This window comes from Notolabrus celidotus, chromosome 5 (assembly GCF_009762535.1).
Source record: "Notolabrus celidotus isolate fNotCel1 chromosome 5, fNotCel1.pri, whole genome shotgun sequence".
NCBI classification, from domain to species: domain Eukaryota; kingdom Metazoa; phylum Chordata; class Actinopteri; order Labriformes; family Labridae; genus Notolabrus; species Notolabrus celidotus.
The window spans coordinates 26,409,739-26,430,364 of record NC_048276.1 but is presented as its reverse complement, the minus strand read 5'-3'; the positions used below and the strand labels follow the sequence as shown (position 1 = coordinate 26,430,364).

Sequence of the window (20,626 nt, the reverse complement as noted above, 5' to 3'; positions counted from 1 at the left end):
AGTCACTGGGCCTCATTCACCAACTTCATAAGATTTTTTTTATTTGTTCTTCAGAAGGTTATGTTATTTCCATGAACCTGTTCTTAAACAACAGAAATATTTTCACCTGTGCTTTTAAAAAGATGAATGCCACATCCTCAAGTTTGAGGCTCATCCTAATGAGCACAGAAAAATGCCCCTCAAATGCCAATACAAGGGCATGAGATTGCAATGCTGTGTGCTTACACTGAAGTCACACTGGATTAAACAGAGAGACAGAGAGACTTTGGGATTTTTCTTGTAATGGTCTTCTGTTGAAGTGTGTGCCAACCTCACAAAAAAATGACTTCTTTTTTTCTTCTTTTGCATCTTCTTTTCCCCAATTGCCTTTAAATTAATCATTAAATGTATTTGAAATTTCACTATTCAAAAGCTTAAAGAGACCAAACAATACTGAGACACCGAACAATATAAACTGACTAATAAACCAGAAGAATGTTTAATAATAAATCAGCAGTATTACAACAGGTTGGAAAGTCTAAACTGTCATCAAACAAAACATGTACACAATCTTTCGCTGTACACTTCCACAGAGATTGACATTTTTCATTTCTTTCATTTCTCAATATTTTTCAGGGTTTAAAACTTTGAGTCCTGACAAGTAAATTGTTGGGGAAAAAAGCATACACGATGTCTGAAGTCCAATGGTTGGAAAAATTGGCAGCATTGAGCGTGATTGACAGAACCACCACAGCACAGACAGATGTTGTCATCTTGTGATTACTCTCCTGATGAGTGCCATTCACAGAACCATACAGCAGAAATGAACAGAGCTCCATCCTTCCAAACAGAACAATACTCTGGCAGTGCTTGCTGACGTCAGTGAGGCAGTTATCACCGGGAGGGGGGAATGCATGGGTGCAGGTGTTGCTCGCAGGCGAATGGAAGAGATCTGATCTGGAGAAAAATATATTTCATGAAACCTCACAAAGTGCCTCCTACTCAGGAGAGAAAGCCTTATATTTTTACTTTTTAGATGGGGGATAGCAGACACTGTTTGACTTCAACTTCTATAATCTGTCAGAATTGTAGAAAAGTTATTTCTAGTCTGTCTCAAACTGACAGCTTCCATATCCAAGTGTCAATGCATAAACACAAGCCTCTGATACCAGCATTGGAGTTGGAAGAAGCTTTTTTTTTTTTAGAGGAAAGAGATCTTTCTGTATAGTTTACCAACAAAACAGTTCATTACTATGACAAGAAAACGGCCTTGGTGGTGGACAATGTGCACGCAAGGTAATAATGCCCTTTTGCCGGAATGCTGTGCAGATGGTCAGTATGTCAGAATTTAGTATAAAGTGCGTTTAAAAGGAAGATTAACTCTGTCAATATGTTTGGTATTTGGAGAATAAACATACTGTGAGAGGACTCGGCCATCTTACATTGGTTCATATACGAATGAACCCACTAATTCAACATTTAGCCCTTGCAACATTGGCATATCTCGTGCAAGATTTTTTAATTTAATTTAATCAGAGTTGTGTCACGAGTTGCTTTAGTTCAGATTTGATTATTGTTCTCCCTGCGTTAATTGTGGTCTTTTCCCCTGTGTTTCATTTCTTGTGTTCTTCATTACTTGAGTATGTATTTTCTCTTATGTTTCTTAGTTCCGTCTCCTGTATTTCCTGTTTTATTTTGAAGTTCTTGCCCCCTGTGGATCTGTTTTAGTTTACTTCCTGCCCTCGTGTTTTCCTCCAGTTTGATTGCGTTCTCATTAGTTCCACCTGTGTCTTGTTGTCTCACCTGTGTCTGATTGCCCCTGATAGTATTTAGTCTCTGTGTTTCCTCCCTTCTGTGTCAGTTCATTGTCAAGTCTTACCCAAGTGTTAACATGTCTTCCCGTGTTTGTGTTTCCTGTGGATTTTGTTTAAGTGCGTTTATTTTATTTCCGTTTTGTTTTTTTTGTTAATTAAACCTTCATGTTAGTCTGCACTTTGGTTCCTCCTCTTTTTTCTTTGCCTAAACGTGACGTTTGGCCTCCAACAATCACTATATCACGGTGATGGTGGCTGTTTTTTGAAACACCTGCTACATACTACCTACTAATGTAGTAGGCAGTAGGTACTGCACACTGCATACTGTCTGAAGGTAGTATGTAGTATGTTTGTTCTGTTGGTTCTGTTTTGCAGTATGCAGGCGTCGCTGGATTTCCGGTTTCGGAAAGCAGAAGTAAACAGCGGCCAAGCTGATAGCGAAACTACTTCTTTGGCATCACTTATGATTGATAAAGTTAAGAGGTGGTTTAAGGAATTTAATGATTTTTACAGCATCTAAAAATGGAGTGCCCTTCTTTTTAAAATAATTAAAAAGGAGAAGCGTAAGGTTAGCACTGTGCATTGTGGGAAACAGTACGCGAGGCAGACTGGTCCGATGCATAGTGAGAAATTTTCCTTAATCAGTACGACATCTGGGTAGTTTTGGCATACTGATTTTGCTCTTGTTCACATACTATATACTGAATTTTGGCTGAATCAGTACGTACTGCTAGTATAGTAAGCAGATTCAAAATCAGCCAGTGTTATCAACTGAGATCATTAAATCCTCAATTAAAGATAAGTTAACAAAACTACCTTATTGAAAAATGTATTGCTGACTCCTGTACAAGGTCAGCTTTCAGTGTCAGCAACTTGTCTATCAATATAGATACACTCAAAGCATGCCTTGCCTTGAAGACCATGAAACACAAAATGAACATCATGCTATGACTAAAAAGAGTTGAACACATTTGTACTTGTTTTTTTTATTGAGGTGAGAGACTTTTTTTCCCTTCCTCCAGTGGAGTTGTCACTGCAGTTAGAGGAAATGTGGGTTAAAGGCACTCCTGTGTTGGCTTCACATGAGACCTAGATCTTGCGTCCATTTAGGTGTCAGCCTGTGCTGGAGACATCAACATAGCATGAACTCTGATACTGTTCTACATAGGAGGGATTTATTTACCAGTGAACAATAATTGATCCCACAAGTTTAGAAAAGGATGTGAAACGTACAATGTCTTGGTTGTTCGATCCCATCATTTTGTTTTCATACATTCAAAGAGGTAGTGATGCTGTAAAGCATCCTGTTTGAGGATTGTGTTTCATTTAATGTGTGAGGGCTAGTTACTGTAAATGGATTAACAACACCATCAGGAACATGAATCTTCTTCTGATCTGTATTGGGATCAGTGGTAGGAGAGTTTGTCATCAACTGTGCTGCTTTTATATCTACACAGAAACATGTAATGTGATTAACATCCGAAACTTACAATGTGTAATCTTATATTCATTCTTCATAAGCATATTATTGAAGGAATTGCAAAAAATGAATATCTGCCAAATGGGAACTCGTATTATATCCAGAAACAATCGCTGTCCAAAGCCCCAGGGTTAATTGGCATGTTTGGGAAAGAGGGCTCACACCTGGTTTTAATCCCCTTAGAAAGAAAGTGCTCATCAGCAGGGTACGATACTTCCATGATGGAGTCAAGAGACTGGTGGTGAAGGAGGGATGATGGGTGTGCTGAGGGAGTGACATCTGAAGAAGTCCACAGAACACTGATGAGATGGACTGGAGGTGACTGGGAGTGTAGGAGGGCGACATCAATCCATACTACAATGACAAACTGACGGAGCAGAGGGAGAACAGATTTTAAGTCTGACAGCTGTAGGATGATTGGTTGATGGAGGTCGTTGTTAAATATGTTCATATTTAAAAGAGGCGTCTAATCAGCTAAACTACAGAGAAGAACAGAGAGACAAAGACAGAGGGAGCAGTGAGGATTAAACCAAACAACCACTGTTTGTTTGGTTCCTGACACATGAAAGCTTTGGTCAGGTTTCATTTGGGCTTGAATAAGATCATCATTGATTTTGGTTTCGGGGGGAACAAAGACAGTATATACGTAATCTCTTGACGTCACTTACTGGTTTCTGAAGAGATGCTTTGAGTAGTAGCAGTCTTCAGGTGAAGACAGTGGAGCAGAGTTAGGTGTATCATTTGAGCAGCAACAGAGATGTAAGCAGCTACAAAGATAAAAAGCCATCTATCATCTTTGGCTGGATCAGTCTCTCAATCAATAGAGCTGTACTTCCTCGTCATCATCTCAAGCAGTCTAGGGAACTTAATGCACCCTCTGAGGACAATCCTGGAATTAGGAAGCAGAGATGAAAGGACAAATAAAGGCATGACAGTCAGAGTGCTGTGTATTTTCTCTGTGGGACGAGCACTCTAAATCTTGTGATACCTCACTTTGCCAAAGACTCTGCGCTCAATAAAAGCCTCAGAGAGCAATAAAAAGTATTTGTATTTTTTGAGTGTTGAGAGGTGCAAGGAGAGCAGGAGATAAAAACGTACATACTCTTTATTTAATGCTCAAATGAGACGACACAAAGAAACATTATGTTCCCAGAGCTCTTTTGATGGTTGAAGGTAAATGATCCTTATGTAGAGTTTGTACGAAGGGATCATCAAGTCAATGTCCGGAGTTAAATTCTGCAAACACTTTATCCATCACTGCTCAACCTCTCTTCCAGAAAACAGTGACCACAATGTCTTGACCAAGTGGCAACATCTGGTCTCAAAATATGAAGCCCATGTGGAAGTGCAAAAAAATGCAGTTCATTGAGCGTCTGCTTGAGGCTGGCTGCAGAAACACCGAAAACCACATAAACACCCATTAAAAGCATACAATCTTTACAGCAATAAAAAACAAGTTTAAAGCATGTTTCAAAAAAAATGTGAATAGCTAATTTCTCTATTGGAAAACACTGTACAGGGGATGTATTATTTTATAACTTGGTATTTTTGAATATATTAAACTTACGAGTTTTGCCTAAATAAGGACATGGCTGACTTAAAATGTAATTCAAGACGCACTTAGCGTATTCTATTGCTTTGCTGTCACTCAACAAGATGATGATGGTTGAGGAAGAAAGTGGCCGCTTTCCGTTTTAACAGCTTTTATCATGAGCCGTTAGTCTGTCCCTAACAACCAGTTTAAGTTATTAAAAAACATAACTGTCAGACTTTACTTCATGATATAAAGTGAATATTATGCCGTTTCCACTGCTGCCATGTTTTTGCACTCGGTGCGCCCAAAACCGGTAACAGAGAGATAATTGGTGAATCCATCATTTGTAAAGTATGAACAAAGAGTTAGTTAACACATTATAGTCATATTCATCAATAATAAACGGTTATAACTGTATTTGTACATGATATACAAATGAGTATTTATGTATGAACAATGCTTTACAGATGATGAGTTAAGTCTTAATTAATACTTCATTAATGCTTAACTAATGCTTAAAAGTGTGTAATATAAAGTGTAACCCCACAACCTCAATGTCAGAGCACTTCTTTTTATTTATTTTTATTTTTATTTTTTATTTTATATGCAACAGTGCAAAGATATAAAAGTGCTTGACATTGAACAGAACATAAAAGAAAAACAAACAGTAGATTTTGAGAGCAATAACCAAATAAAGTTATCAGGTATAGATTACAGTACACAAAAACAAAAAAAACAAAAAACAAACAAAAAAAAAGTCAGAAAAAAAAAGGTTGGACTATAAATGACGATCACAAAACAAAAAAAAAGCAAGATAATAGACTGTTTTGGTAAGGATTGTCAAGAAAGAGAAAAGAAAAAAAACACAATAGAAAGAGAAGATAAAGACTAGAACAGAAAAAATACTTGCTTTTGAGAGGGAGAAGAGAGGTTTGTGAAGGGGGGTTCTGAATGTGTGTGTGTGTGTGTGCAGTTATATGAGTGCTGATGTTTATGTGCATGTTGTAGTTTGATAGGTATTACAAGGTATTTGTATGTGGACTCTAGAAAGCTTGTAGTGTGCCACTGCGGATGACGAGAGGGCATGATGGAGGGAGGAGCTGTGGGTGCGAGCAGGGTGGTATTGGCCTGGCCGGGCTCTGCAAAGGCAGCCCCCAGACCCTTGGGAGGAGACTTGCAAATTGCAGAGCCAGGCCACATTCAGGTGCATACCTTTGGGGGGGCCACCAGACCCAAGGGAGGAAGCCCCCCCCTCATGTGGTGCACACAATGATTGTGATGAAACAGCTGTTATGTATGCCCAAAGACAGAAAGGGGTGGCAGAGGAGATCCCAGTTGTATGTGGTGACAAGCGAGTCCTTTTATGTTTGTGTATGTATGTGTGTTTGTGTGTTTGTGTTTTAATGATGGAGGTGATGGGGTGCCGTTATGTCCTAGAGATGAAGAGAAAGGAAGGAAAGCAGATGGGAGAGCATGAAAAACAAAATCAGAGAAGTAAAAGCAGAAACCAAAAAAAAAAGTAAAATAAAATAAAATAATAATAAAATCAAATAATACTACTACTACTAATAGTAAAAATAAAATAGTTATACTTATTATTATAATAAAATAGTAATAATGATTGGCATTAATAATAATATGTACTCATATTATTATTAAATAATAATCATCAAAAAAAAATCATGTCAGAGCACTTCTCACCAGCGTTTACTGTTGCTACGTTACGAAAGTATTACGGAATTTCTGTTGTGCAGGATAATTTTGTACACAGCTCCACCACAATGTAAGAACATGTTGAGACATTGTCTGAGTTCAAATAAATCAGGTAGACCACTCTATAACTCAGCTTCCTGCTGCTAAACACAGTCTCATGTGATAAGGACATATTCACAGTGCTGTGTATTTTTTATGAACAGTTTATAAGTTAAGGTCCTTTAGCTAGCAGCGTGATTGTTCGAGTGCCTTTGATTGCCTTTAATTAAAAGTGTGTGCTCAACTTTTACAGACTGTACTTTACCTTTACATAAAGATCCTCACTTCCTGGTGTGTGAATGTTTCAGCCTTGAGTAAGCTCCTGCTCTTCCTTGTTTGTTTGAATATGTGTTGCTATGTAGCTACTCTCTTTGGCAGGGGTGCTGGATTCATATCACCCGCAGAAAAAGAAGGTGAGGCATTCACATGTCTCTGTTGACATGTATGAAACTGTGCACCAGAATGCAGTGCATTTACAACAGGAGGTGAGAGAGAATAAGCCTGAAAAGGCTGCTTCTCTTGCCGCCCTCATATAAAACTGGGTCAAACTAATTGCAGTTTGATGCCGCTCGATAAAGAATTCACTGGCACAGGGACTCAACTGTGCTTCACACAACAGAGCTGTATCAATCTTGTAATGATTAAAACATTTCTCCACCTCATGCATATTCATGACCCTTTTTTACTTTAAAAGAAGAATGTGGAATGATATGTGCAGCCCTTTAAAAAGTGCAATGGTTATACAAGGTGATATTCAAGAACACTCAGAGTAGTTTAATAATCCTAGCCGTGCAATGTGCTGTATATTAAAGAAGAATATAATAATATCAGGAAAGGTGTTTTGCAACACATCCTTGGGAATAGAAACTGACTGCACATGATATTATTTTTCTTAATTCAGAGAAAGAAAAAGAAATGAACAGTTATAGAGGGAGCACTTCACAGAGTCTAAAGCTGTATGAATTTCAAAAAGCATCTATGGAAGGTGTTAGATGTAGAAAAAAAAGTAATTGGGGTAGGGTCATCAGACTGTAGTGACCTTATCACAGAAACTCTGAGGAAATCAATCATGTAAGCTGAACCAGGGCCGTGAAGTAATTTGCAAACTGTGAGACGCACCTTAAAGGAACAAATCCCTCATAACTGATCTCCAGTACAGTATCCTACTCTCCCTGCAGTGGGCTGAAAGGTGACTGTGTAAGGACACTTGTCTTGACCTTCATCGTTTGGATTTGTGGATTGTGGAGGTTGAATTGGATTCCGAAAATGTATTCTTCTTATGAGAGGAGATTGATTAAAAAAGTCTGTTTTGGTTGTTGAAGCTCTTTCACCATCTTTTTGAAATCCAAACATCATATGAGAGCGGTTGATGTGTAAAGGGCGTGGACATAAACACTTTGTTGTCACTCATTTCTATGTTAGACTATCCTTTTAGCCTCAGGTTAGCATTTTAGACATCACCATTATGGTATGTTTGGAAGCAGTTGTTAGGTTTAATATACATTGTCCCAGTTTTAACCTGGTTAATGGTCATCATGGTAGTAAATTGTTAATCACAGGTAGCCATGTCTTAAAGATTACCTGGCTTCATTGTTACTTTACTCTACAGAAAACGTAAATTAATTAGCAAACTGTCTGCTGTTGTAATAAAACAAGTGGGAAATTACTCATTCTACGTCCACTCTGAGTGGACTTCAAAGACTTCTCCTGTTGAGAACCGATGGAGTCGCCCCCTGCTGGCCATTAAATAGAATGCAGGTTTAAAACTCTCTTATAGTTGTGCCTAGTTTATTTTCATCTCCTCAGTACAACTCAAAATGCATGCATAAACCCTGGATTATACTTCTGGGTAGACCTACATAGCAGTATCAATGCGGACATGAGCACTACACAGTTGTACGTTGATGTGTCCGTGTCCTGCAGCAATACTCTACCAAAACGCTTCAGGGTACTGGGTCTCTCTGATAGCCGGGTTGCCTGTTTCCAGCACTGCTACCTTTTCTGCTTGCTGAACGTATTATGATCATTTAGAGCTGATTGTCGTGTATCATACAACAATTACTACATGAAAGGAAAGAGAGGAGACGTCAGAGGACATTAAATGTACAGCCGATGGGCAGCGATTCCAGAAGTGCTATAATGCAAGAAATACAATGCCGTCGAGCGGACCAATCACAGGGCTTGCAGTCTGTGTCTTTTCGACAAGTAGTTACATTTTGAAGGAGGTGCATGTCAGGCTGCTTTGGAAAAGAGCTACGCAGGCGGCGTAGGCTGCAGCTTCAATTTGACGTAGAAGTATAAACCAGGCATAAGTCTGAAGATCTGTATTTCTTTAGAGCTTTGTAGAATCAGTATCTCCTGCGTCACTCATCGGCTTGTTTCATTAACGTACTGCTGCCTCACTCAAATGTGTGAATTAATTTGTAGTGCACTGATTGGCTCCAAGTTACACAGGCCTGAAGCTCAGGCTGACCTGAGTCTGTGGGTTTATTGTAGAGGTTGCCCAACAGATAACTAGCAGACCATTGTAGTGGAGGGACATAGCTATGTGTAGCTTTACTAACGAGCTAAGATGATACTATTATACGTCCCAAAAATGTTTTTAAAAAAAAACAGATCAGACTGTTGCAATGAAGGTGTTGTTGAGATAAAATTGGGGGTTGCAGATACAATTGAGAGTTAGTTTATCCAAAACTAGGAAATATGATTGTGTTGGGATGATGTAATCAAGATCAAAAAGTGCTAAACCATGGAATGAGTTTTTTCTAACATGCAACTTTACAAAATACTAACCAACTAAAAAGTATTACCATTAGTTCTTTTAATACGAGCTCAAACTTCCTCAAGAACTGCATTAAAATTACAGCTCTGCGAGGAGTTCAAGTGTTTTCAGGTCTGTGAAGAGGCGTGCTTCTTTTTCTTCTGTTCTGCCAGATCATTATACAGAGAAAGAGGCACTGGGTTACATAAAGCTGCTACTTCTTCCAAAAAATGTGAAGTTTCTCAGATACTTGGTAAGTCTTCTCTGAGGTCACGTTGCAGAATCATCAGCTGCAGCTCAGTCCGTCTGAAGCCAATGTAGGGATTCACAATAAGGGTTTGGGAGGAGTGAAGAAATGTCCTTTTTTTTTATCTCTACACCATCCCAGAAACTAACAAGACGAAAAATACATAATGGATAACACATTTGATGGACACTTCAATCCTAAGAGGAAGTGCGGTCAAAGTGGAATCTTTAATTCGTGGTGTGCTCTTGTGTGAGATCACAGTGTGTGTTAGCAATCCTCAGCACCGAGGATTAAATGTTCAAATCCAAGGAGAAATATGATTCACTTTGTGACCCGTTTCATGTGCTAAGGGAACCCTCTTTTTTAATATTCAGCCTTTACTTTAGACAGCAGGCCCTCTTAGGTAGACGGCACCACAGGCATTAATATGTACAGCATGTCTTACAGGCCAGGAGGAGTGAACACCAAGCTCCTGCCTTGTGGAACAGAGTTTCCCCTTGAAACCTATTTGAGAACAATTGGCAGTAACATTATAAACTCACTGTTAGTCATTTTCTGTCTCTTTGTTAAAACCAACACAAGCAATCAACAGACACAGAAGGATGTCACGCCTGTAGAGGGATCACTTTGGTACTGTAAGCCTATTACTATAAATCAGACGGGGTATAGCTTTGGGAATACGTCTAGAGATGCTGATTGTTAGCCAGCCAGGGCGAAACAGTCCTGGCTGCTGAAATAAAGCATATAACATTAGAGGGAAGCATGTCCAAATAACCTGCTCTGTGCCCTGTGGACTTCTGGGAAGTCTCCAAGCAAGCTTACTTTCAAATTTATTAGCCAAATGCATTTCTCAAATCACAGCGTGGGAGTGTGGGGTGTTGTTTGGCTGTTAGAGGTGGCAAGAGTAGAATGTGTGAGATTAGCATGCTGATCTAAGTGTGTGTGTATGTGTGTCTTTGCTGTGCAGTGGACCTGCAGGGCTCACTCAAACTTTCTGTTTCAACCCACAACCCACAGCAAGCGTTAAAGGTTGTGAGAAAGGAGAGTAGAGAGTTCAGTAAAAGAGCGTGCGTTAAAAAGGGAGAGGGTGTGACTGCAGCGAGTCTGCGAGTGTGGCAGCGATAGGACGGGAAAAAATAAAGCCGAGCAGCAGAGGGATACAGGGGGCTAAAAGAAAGATTAGTGCAACCAAGGAGCTCCCAATCTGCTCTTAGAGATGACTAATACGGAGCATTTTGTGGGTAAAAGTCATCAGAAATCCTCCGACAGGTGCAGACTGTTCCGAGTGAATGGCTCCTGCTCTCCTGTCCTCCATCATTAATCACCAAAGTGAGTAGTCCCCCCTCGAAACTAAATCATTAATAACCCATCGTAGGAGGACATTTGCACTCACACCTGTTTCCTTCTACTAGAGCGGCAGAGGGGAGGGGTAGGTTTGCTCTGTCTTATCATGTGAATGAGGGATAGTCCGGAGTAATGCTGCCTAATTAATTACAACATAATGAGTTGTTGAGATACCTACACTGTAGAGTTTTTTTTTCCAGTGGGAGGGGGGTATGATACAGTTCTACAATTTTAGCAACAGAGTTTTCCTATGAACCCTAAAATCCTCCTGCAAACAGCTGCTTTAGCACAATACAGATTTGATGAATTCAATGAAAAATGTATCTCAAACACAACTTCCATTTTACTCCATTCAAAAGGCTTTTGTCTCCAGTGTGGACAAGTCGTACATTGTTCACTAAAATCATTTCATAGTTTGAGGTAAACTGTGGTGACAGAGAGCAGGTGTCTGCAGACTGTTCATGACGAATCGTCCCCCTTTATACATTTATAGTTTATATTTTGTGTGTGTCTGATGTGCTGTTAGTGCTTGGATGCTATGCTGCAAAGAGATGACCTCTTTGAGGACATTATTTCGAAGTCTGACTAAGCCTAAGAGATGTCAGTAAAGTGCTCTACAGTTTGAGTAAAACGTGGTGAGAATATGATGTGGCAGTGTTTGGTCTTCATTATGTTTGAATGAATCAGTCAGGCAGATTAATCTGGCCAATTGAAGACATTTTGAAATGGCATCTGATGATACATGCACTCATGTTGCCTACTTAAACAATAACCAAATGTCTGCAGACACTGCAGGCAGCTTCGCCAGTGTGGCTCTAATTTATACGATATTATATTATAAATAGATAAGATAATACTTTAGTGATCTCCCGGGGGAAATTTGGTTGTTGCAGCAACACAGACATAGTAGCAAGAGTAGTACAAAAATTATAATAGAGCACAACAGAGAAAAAAATGAAATAAAAGTAGAAAAAAAAGATAGATAAAATAAGAATAGAAATGTAAAGATACAAACAAACATACTAACATGTTTCCCCCCTCTAATGAAAGCATATCAAATCTGACATAAATATCAGCCATGTTCATAAATATATATTGTTGCCCAATGTAATTTTATTTTTCATGCATTAATTAAAATCTATCCAAACATGTTACTGGCTAAGATAACCATTTATATATAATAAAACAACAACAACGTGATACCGGCATTATATTTTGGCCTTCAGCCAATCTGCTCTCTTATTATCAGCATCGTCCTCATATGAGTCGACCACTACTGCTCTGCATCCTCTTTGAATATCAAGGACAGTTGTCTTTTGTGCCTCTCACTTCTACAACAACTTATTTCACTTCAACAAAGCTCTCTCTTTCTCTGACGAGGCAAACAAAGTGTCTCCAAAACTTCTGTTAACAATTGACAAGTTCCCTATTGTGTTGTATTCTCCCTGAATCTGTCTTGAAAAAAAAGCTTTCAGTCATTTGTGCTTTAGAAGAAACATCAAATGTATTCATAGAGAATGAAAGCATTCTTTTTAAATTATCTGGCAATTATTTGATCTTTTATGATGCACATTCAGCTTCAACCTTGAACACAAAACATAAGCAATGACTGAATGTTGAATGTTTGACATCAGAGCAACCTTCAAAGTGAAACAAAGCATTTTGCAGAGTGACGCAATCACGAACACTTTGAAAAACCTCAATTAAAAAATACTTAAATTAAAGTTTACCTTAAAATGAGCTCATCTGATTAGTGCCCACACTAAGTTCAATTATGTTTCTTTGGTCTGTGCTATGATTTGAAATAGTTTTCATACTAAGATTGCCATTAACATCTGTGCAGCTCGACCTCTGTCTTTGTAAAACGTTTGACAACTACAAAACCAGACAGACATCTGGACCAAAGGATGTGTGTTTCTGAACTCTACTAACACAAAGTACTGCGACAGGAGAACGTGTTATAATTGATGTTATTAATCCCCTGTGCCCTTTTCCTAATGTATCTTGAGCTCCTGTTAAAGATGCACAAGGTGGCGTTTAGTCGGCCTCTGTCAATGTATAGTTTTGCTTTAAGCTTTTTCCTGCTGCTAAATATGATCAAATGTGTAAATGAAACACCCAAGTACTGATATGTAAACACCATATAAATGTAAATCCCCTGCAGTTGATTGTATGGATGACAGGTCCAGTAATGGGCTTACCTTTGATCTGTTTTCCGTAACTTACCCACACATCCATTTTAAGACAGTCTTTATGCGCTCGTCACCATTGTACATTCCTCTCCGCAACAGCATATTTGTTGGCAGTAATTTAATGTCTCCTTTTTTTTTTTTAAAAAAGGCATCATAACTCTGCCTCAATTGTTGGTTAACTTTTCCTACATTTGTGCTACTTTGCTGTGGTCACCACGTCTCTCCATCTTTCATCCCCTTGGCATCGTAGCCGTGAATGACGGACGGCCTCAGTAATGAGAGGTGCACTCGCTTTAGAGACAAGTGGCACTGTCCAATGGCATTTAATTACCAACCCCTGAAAATGAGACAACCCCACTTTTCTTAGATTTATACCAAGGAAAACAACCCTGTCCTGTCATCCGGTCAATGGGGTAATCAGTAAAAAATGTCTTGTAGCTCCAAAAGGGACCCACACCCTCGTCTGTAGGAAGCCATGCATTATTTGAGACATCCATCAGCCTCAGTCGCCACCCCACATGGATTTTGTCTGTCCGTCTGCCTGTTAGTTCATTTAAGTTCACACTTCCTAAGTTGCTGGAGCAGTTGCTTTGAGAGCGTAAGATGGGTTGCTGCAGATGGGTTCACATCTGCAGCCCGGTGCATCTCAGGGAGGTAATTAAGATTCCAAAAGAACTCTGAATTAGAATGAAAGTACCAAGGTTGAATCACCTGTTTTCCTTCCTTTTTATTAATTGATTAATTTAGTTACAAATTACTAATACTTGTTTATTTTACATCTACAATAGAAACTAATTTTTTACGTGTAAAAGCCCAGCATTGTTTTGGACCACAACATGATAAATCAATCAGTCTTTATTATGTAGTGCCAATTCATAAGTTCATGGCTGTGTTAAATACTTGATTCTGATTGGTCAAAACCATGAATGTATAATAAATGGGCCTAGTATTCGTGACTTCACCCATCTGTTTCTGAAGCGTTGTTTTGAAGCCTATCATCAGCGGGACCCATATTGGAAATGCTGAACTCAACTTAACTTCTGTGGAGCTAGAGTGAGGTAAAGAGGCAGGCTTTGGGCCTCCTCACCAACAGCTACTGTGTTCCTGCCTGCAGTCAAGTCAGCTCTGCCTCTTATTATGGAAAACTTGTAATCTTCATATCTTCAGAATTGCTGCGTTATGAAAAAACTCCTCTGTACAGTGTGTGCTGATCGAGAAATGAGCTACCCAGACTACAGTCGTTTTTTGTAGCAGGCTGTAAACATGTTTGTTTCTGCTGTAAAGATCGGCTACTTTGAGTTGGTGTGTATGTGGTTTCTGGTACTTCCGGAGCCAGCCTCAAGCGGACTCTTGAGAAACTGCAGTTTTTAACACTTTCGCATTGGCTTTAATTCTCGCGGCCGGAAGTTGCCACTTCGGTCACACGGCTGTGTTAAATACTGGATTCTGATTGGTCAAAACCCCATAGCAACAGTCAATATTTCTGAACAGCAAGAACAACACCAATGACAATCAGATTGCACTCATCGTAACAAATCATTCTAGGGGAAGGAATGAGGCAAATTTTTATTAACTCTTCTCATGTGAAAAACAGCAGTTTCTGATAGCATAGTTAACAGCATGGATGATATTTTGAAAATGACTCTTAATTTATTTGTAGATCACAACACTTTAGGTTGCCGGTAAAAGGCTGGACAGTTACCAGCAGAGTAATGAAGAGACAACCCTAACCCTAACTAACCTGAAGACAAGAGGAGGGAAACAGCATAGAGGCTAGCAAGGGTTATAAAACACACAAGGACCTGAGTGAACGAGAAGTCGACCAAACTGAGGAAAACAGACTCAACCATGACACAGTATAATCATTGCCAGAGTTAGAGGACTGACTGAGTGAGAAGAAAAGTTAAGGGGAAGAGGACCTTATATAGGTGCTGCATTAATCCACCATGAGCAAATCACTGAAACATTTAACAGGTAAAAATGCCAATAACATACCCCTCTAAAGATCAGAAACCTCGAACAGAACCAGGAATTACATTCAGATAAAAGAGTGATAGTAAACACGTAGGAAACATGTCACACCATGAGAAAACAAAGAGGATTTTTAAAGTTGTGAAAGTGGATAATCTGGCAGGACACATGTTTGCACATATTGTCCCAGTAATGGACAGCAGATTGCCTACCTGGCTGCAGAAGGTAGGGTTGAACAGTTTTAGGCTTTAGCTGCACCTTGTAGGAACTTTAACTGATCCCAGATGTAGAAGCAGGTGTTTGTAACAGATCTCATCAATAATGCAGCAGTTCCTGTGAGGATCCTCCCTGAGCCCAGCTGGAAGACAGCTCTCAGTGTTTACTACTGAAAGCAAGTTTTGTGTAAAATGATGTGAAGTTTCCTTTGAGATCCCCTCTACAACATAAATCCTGTGGTTGTTTGTACGACATACAGCAGCTCACCTCTGACCTGGAATGTGCAATCAGCGCTAACGAGTTGTTTGTAGCCTATGAAAGCCTCTGATGATTGGCCTTTTTCATACTCTGAGTTACAGCACTTGCACTTCATAACTTCAGCTCCGAAAGGCTTTTTAATTCACTCAGTGGTTTTAATTTGAAAGGGCCTGATGAGGGAAAACACCTATTGATTGATCATTGTTCTCGGGAAAGGTCATGCATTTGAAATGAATGAGGCGAGCGAGGGGGGAAATAGGAGAACGCTCCACAATTAAATTAGGATGCAGTGGGAGGCGGGGCGGTGGAGGCTTCAGGTGGAATAAACAGCACATTCAGGGGAGTTAATGTGACCCATCATCAAAGGCTGCTGTCAGAGGAGCCTGAGCACTGCTTAGGGAGGGCATCATGGCTCTGGGATGCTTTTGTACCTGGCTTAATAGCATAGATAGAGAGAACAGCAGACAAATAGACAGAGCACATGAAACCAAACAAAAGACAGTGCACAGCAGAGCACAAGAAAAGCCAGACTTCCCCTCAAAAACTGTAGAAAGCATGCTGATACTCACTCAGACACTCAGAGGACTCTAAATGTATTAGACAACATAAGGATTGTGTCTGCAAAGTCAAAATATAATATGTGGTTACATTTTTAAAGATGTGTGTTGAGCAGATAAGAAGTAGCCATCTTTGGTCTCATAAGAAGTAGACAGACGCTGGTGTTTACAGCACGGCCTCTCTTTGATTATCTCTTTAATCCAGAGACACGCCATGGTCACTCATAAATATGGTAATGACAGTACTCATTAGGCTGCTTCATGCCATTCAGGTGCTGATTTACAGGCGAATCAATCCAGCAGGCTCAACATTTCTCTGCTATCTGACAGATCTCAGACTTTTTTTTTTATTTCAACATGTTCTAAATAAATGTCATAAGGGGAAGGTTTAATGTAAGTCCAGCAGACAACAGATGTAAGGATAAATTAAGGATGGGCTTCTTTGATATGTTCACATGAGGGATTAACTTTTTCCTAAAATGACCTGGGCCAGTATGCACGTCCAGCCATTAGCGATGAAAACGGGCTGTTTGTACTAACGGGGAAAAAGAAATGGATTAGCGGTATGCATGAGCCAGGTTAACACCCCAAAGAAGCATTCAATTTAATGGCGTTAGACCCCACCATTACAGGCGCTACCGGCAGGATTACCGCACCTGTTTATAGAATGGCGGACATCGTGCTTATGCATTATTGTAACGAAATATACTAAGGCAACGGATATTTAGGGATCGAACGAATCCTTTGGAAAAGTATGACAATGTCAAAATATACAGCATAATTTAGATTTAGGAGACGCAACATGATTCTTAGGTAACGTACCAGCAATACCGTGAAGTGAATCCTTCCCAAACAACTCCGTTAACAAGTCCTCATCCTTCAATGGGGGGACAGGTGGTCCTCCACCAGGACCACCTTGGTGGCGGTGCTTGTTGCAGAGAGCCGCTTTCATGTTGCTTGTTTTATTTTTTAGGTCTTCTACTGTGTTCGCTCAGAAATACCACATGCATTTACCCGGTTCAAGATCTTAAACCAAACTTTCCCTTTTCCTTGTTTGTTATCTTTGACGATTGACTTGCTGATAACAGCTGTTTGTTCATTCTATATTATTGTAATAAAATGTCCATTTCTTCTGCTGAAAAGTTTTTTTTTCAGAATCTTCTCTCAGTCACACCGGTATTGTTGTTTATTCGTAGTAGGCATGCACAATTTGAATTTGTTGGATTGGGGTTTTCCAGGAGGTTCCCTGGACATATGATGTTTTCCACCAGCCTCGTTTTCATGGCGCAATTAGTTAATTGGCCAATTACTTTCCGTCGTGCATGTGGCTAACGCTACGGCCAAATGGGCCGTTCCATAACAGTACGTTAAGACTAATGGTCCCATTTGTGTAATGGCTGGTCATGCATACGGGCCCTGATCAGTCATAACATCCTGACCACTGACAGGTGGAGTGAATAACTTTGATTATCCCAATACAATAACTGTCTCTGGGTTGGATATTGTAGGCAACAAGCCAATGTTTTGTTCTCCAAATTGATGAGGAAGCAGATAAAACTGGCAATGTAAGGATCAGAGCGACTTCAACAAAGGCTGAAATGTGATGGTTAGACAACGGGGTCAGAGTTTCTCCAAACCTGAAGCTCTAGTGGGGTTGGTCTTAATGGTCAGGACCTACTGAGGCTCATTGGTACATGTGGGGAGCGAAAGGTGATCCAATAGAAGCTGCTGGAGCTCAGACAGCTGAAAAAGTGAATGCTGGTTCTGATAGAGAGGTGTCAGAACACACAGTGATCAAAGTTTGAGTGGTAAACAGAGTGCCTGTTGGCCCTGTACTACTCCACAATGGGCCCATGAGCATCAGAACCAGTCCACACACCAATGGATGAAGGTGACAGAGGAACGTGAACATGGTTGACCTCTCAATCTCAATAAAAACAAGCATCTGTGCAACAACCTACCTCCCAACCTACAGGACTTAACAATCTGCTGCTAACGTCTTCGTGCCACACACCACAGCACACCTTCAGAGGTCTAGAGGAATCCAGGTCTCAACAGATCAGGGAAGAAAGTAACATTTTTATTACACTTTCCAGAGCAGGTGTTTAAAGTGCTCTGTTAACAGACAGCACATTCAACGATTTTGTCAGACAGCATAACCTGCACATGTACAGGACAAAAACAGCAACATGTAGGAAGGGACGCTTTGTCCAGGTGGGGCGCCAAAAATCAACCCAAACAGGAAGTTGCTTACAGGTGCTTTAAATTGGTGGATTGTGAGGCAAACGTGTTACACAGTGAAACCAGGATGTGACTGCTGTGAACAGCCTTTCCATTTAAGTCATATCAGAATTAAGAGAGTGGGACGAAAGACTGGCTTATTTTGTGATGTCATCAATTGGTGAATCTCCTTAAAAGTGCATCATAGGTCATAGATTTGACTCCTGGCATCAATAATTTGCTGTACGTCTTCCCCCACTCTCTGCTCCCCGTGTTTCCTGTCTCTCTTCAGCTGTCCTATCAATAAAGGCAAAATTGCCCAAAAATATAACTTTGAAAAAAAAAAAGTGCATTCTAAATGAAGCACTTGCCCAACAGAAAGGTACTGCTCTGAATGTTCTTGTTGTTCCCCATTCTAAACTCCCCGGGTCAGATTCAGGGTCTGAAACTTACGGCAATACTTAACAAGTTGTTTTGAAAAGTTAACATCAGTAAACTGACTGAAGACACCTTTGAAACATGGCGTGAAGGAGCAAAAACTTAGCAAAGGAGGCTTCCAGAGAGCTGGCCAATCAGGAGAAAGCAGGATCGTGCGGGGGATTATAGAGACAGTAAAGTGTCTTGGACTGAAGCTGAACTAAGAGTTTCCGAAGACAGCAGCCTGAGATAAATAAAAAATTGAGAGCTGTAAATCATGGAAAGCTACTGCAGGTATCAGAGGGACAATAGAGAGACTGAAAAATGAGCATAATGCCCTTTCTGTAACTCAGGGTGTCTAGTAAACCTATAACAGTTGGCACTTTGTGTGCATGACAAAGAACAAGATAAAATACACTATACCAGTATTGCCGTGAAAGCATAAAAGTATCAGAAAAGCATGCACTACACATATATTGATGTTGAGACTGTTGTTAAACTTGCTGTAACTGCTTTTTCATCTCTGTTGCACGTGTATTTTACACATAAAAACCTGTAGTCAGAGGGTTGCTGAGTGCAGAACATTTTTCTCTGTGTTCAACAGTACTGCAGAGAGCCACGCTCAGCACTGCCAGCTGGTAAAAAATTGCTGAGTTTATTCACATTGCTCTGCAAGTTTGCGAGTGTGTTTATGGAGTGTTTTTGTCCCAGCTTCCCCTTAATTCTAGTTTATTCGTTCATAATTTGTCAAATGTTTAAACATGCTGGCAAAGGGGGCCATTTTTTTCATAATTAAGCTATCATCTTGCCATAATTAGGGCATTGTGAAACAAACTGTAACCATTTTTCGATATATAATTTGTTATGCTCTGCTGAGAAAGCAAATTTTTATCGCCATACATCAAATTAGAACGTCCTCATTCTGTCAGGATGTGAGAAACTGAGCCAAGACAGAGGAAGTACTTTCTTGGCTGTGAGAGGATTTTTTCCCTTTCTCTTTGCTCTGGGAGAATGTGGGTCACCAGCAAGGGAGGGCCCAGAAACATGACTTTGAATTAAGGCAACGGGATGATGAGTCTCTGTGTTCAATCCCTCTCATTTATTCTGTCATTGGGCATTTCTGACAACTTTCAAATGAGCTACTTAAATGGTGTTTGGGCCCTTTGGTGAGTGATGCCTGTGTTTTTAATTTTTTAATGTCCAAGAGAAATGGCAGCACTGCAGCAACTTTAGAGTAAACTGGAGCTTCTTAACATGTCCTTAAAATTCTGACCATTTAATGATTCTTCTGACGCAAATAAGCGTGGGAAGCTGGATTTGCGCGTGACATAGATTCGTGTATGTTATAGTCTCTCAGCAACGATTATACTTCACACATTCTCACTGTGACTGTCTGCCTGAAAGTCTGCGTGTCAAAACATGTCTGAACATGAGGCGTGTGATGGAGATCAATGGCACCCTGTCACTGTGAGGAGGCTGATTAGTCTCCTCTTACATGATGATAACTGGGAGAGAAAGGGTGATAGAAGTGTGACTCCATGTTCAAAGAATCAGCAATCAAAGCCGAGAGGAATAGAAATAGACGCCCGGACATCTATTGTTGTTATTAATTAGGATTCAATACCAATCACCTTTTTTGACACTTGATGAATGAGGACTTAACTTGTTGACTTTTTACTGCAGTAGACATGCATTAATGCTTAAAACAGGTCTTTCATATCGGGCCCCAGGACATCGTATTAGCATTATAGGCTTGTACTGACCAAGCAAAAACACACCCATTCAAAAAGGACGATCTTTATAAATATATTTACAGCCTGGTTTAAAAAACGGCTTCAGTCTGAATAGCTAATTTCTGTATCAGCACCATAGAGTGTATAAATA

At 39.9% G+C, this 20,626-nt stretch overlaps 1 protein-coding gene and 1 long non-coding RNA gene across 2 annotated transcripts in view; one reads left to right on the top strand and one right to left on the bottom strand.

Moving 5' to 3' along the window:
* opcml (opioid binding protein/cell adhesion molecule-like) overlaps positions 1-20,626 on the top strand; it is a 232,020-nt gene that overhangs the window by 174,706 nt on the left and 36,688 nt on the right. The gene's annotated exons all lie outside the window — the stretch shown is intronic.
* Positions 498-4,132, bottom strand: LOC117813280. Its single transcript, XR_004631385.1, has 3 exons — positions 3,942-4,132; positions 3,438-3,640; positions 498-936 (listed from the first exon to the last, which is right to left on the bottom strand). It is a non-coding gene; the product is annotated as an uncharacterized LOC117813280 (long non-coding RNA).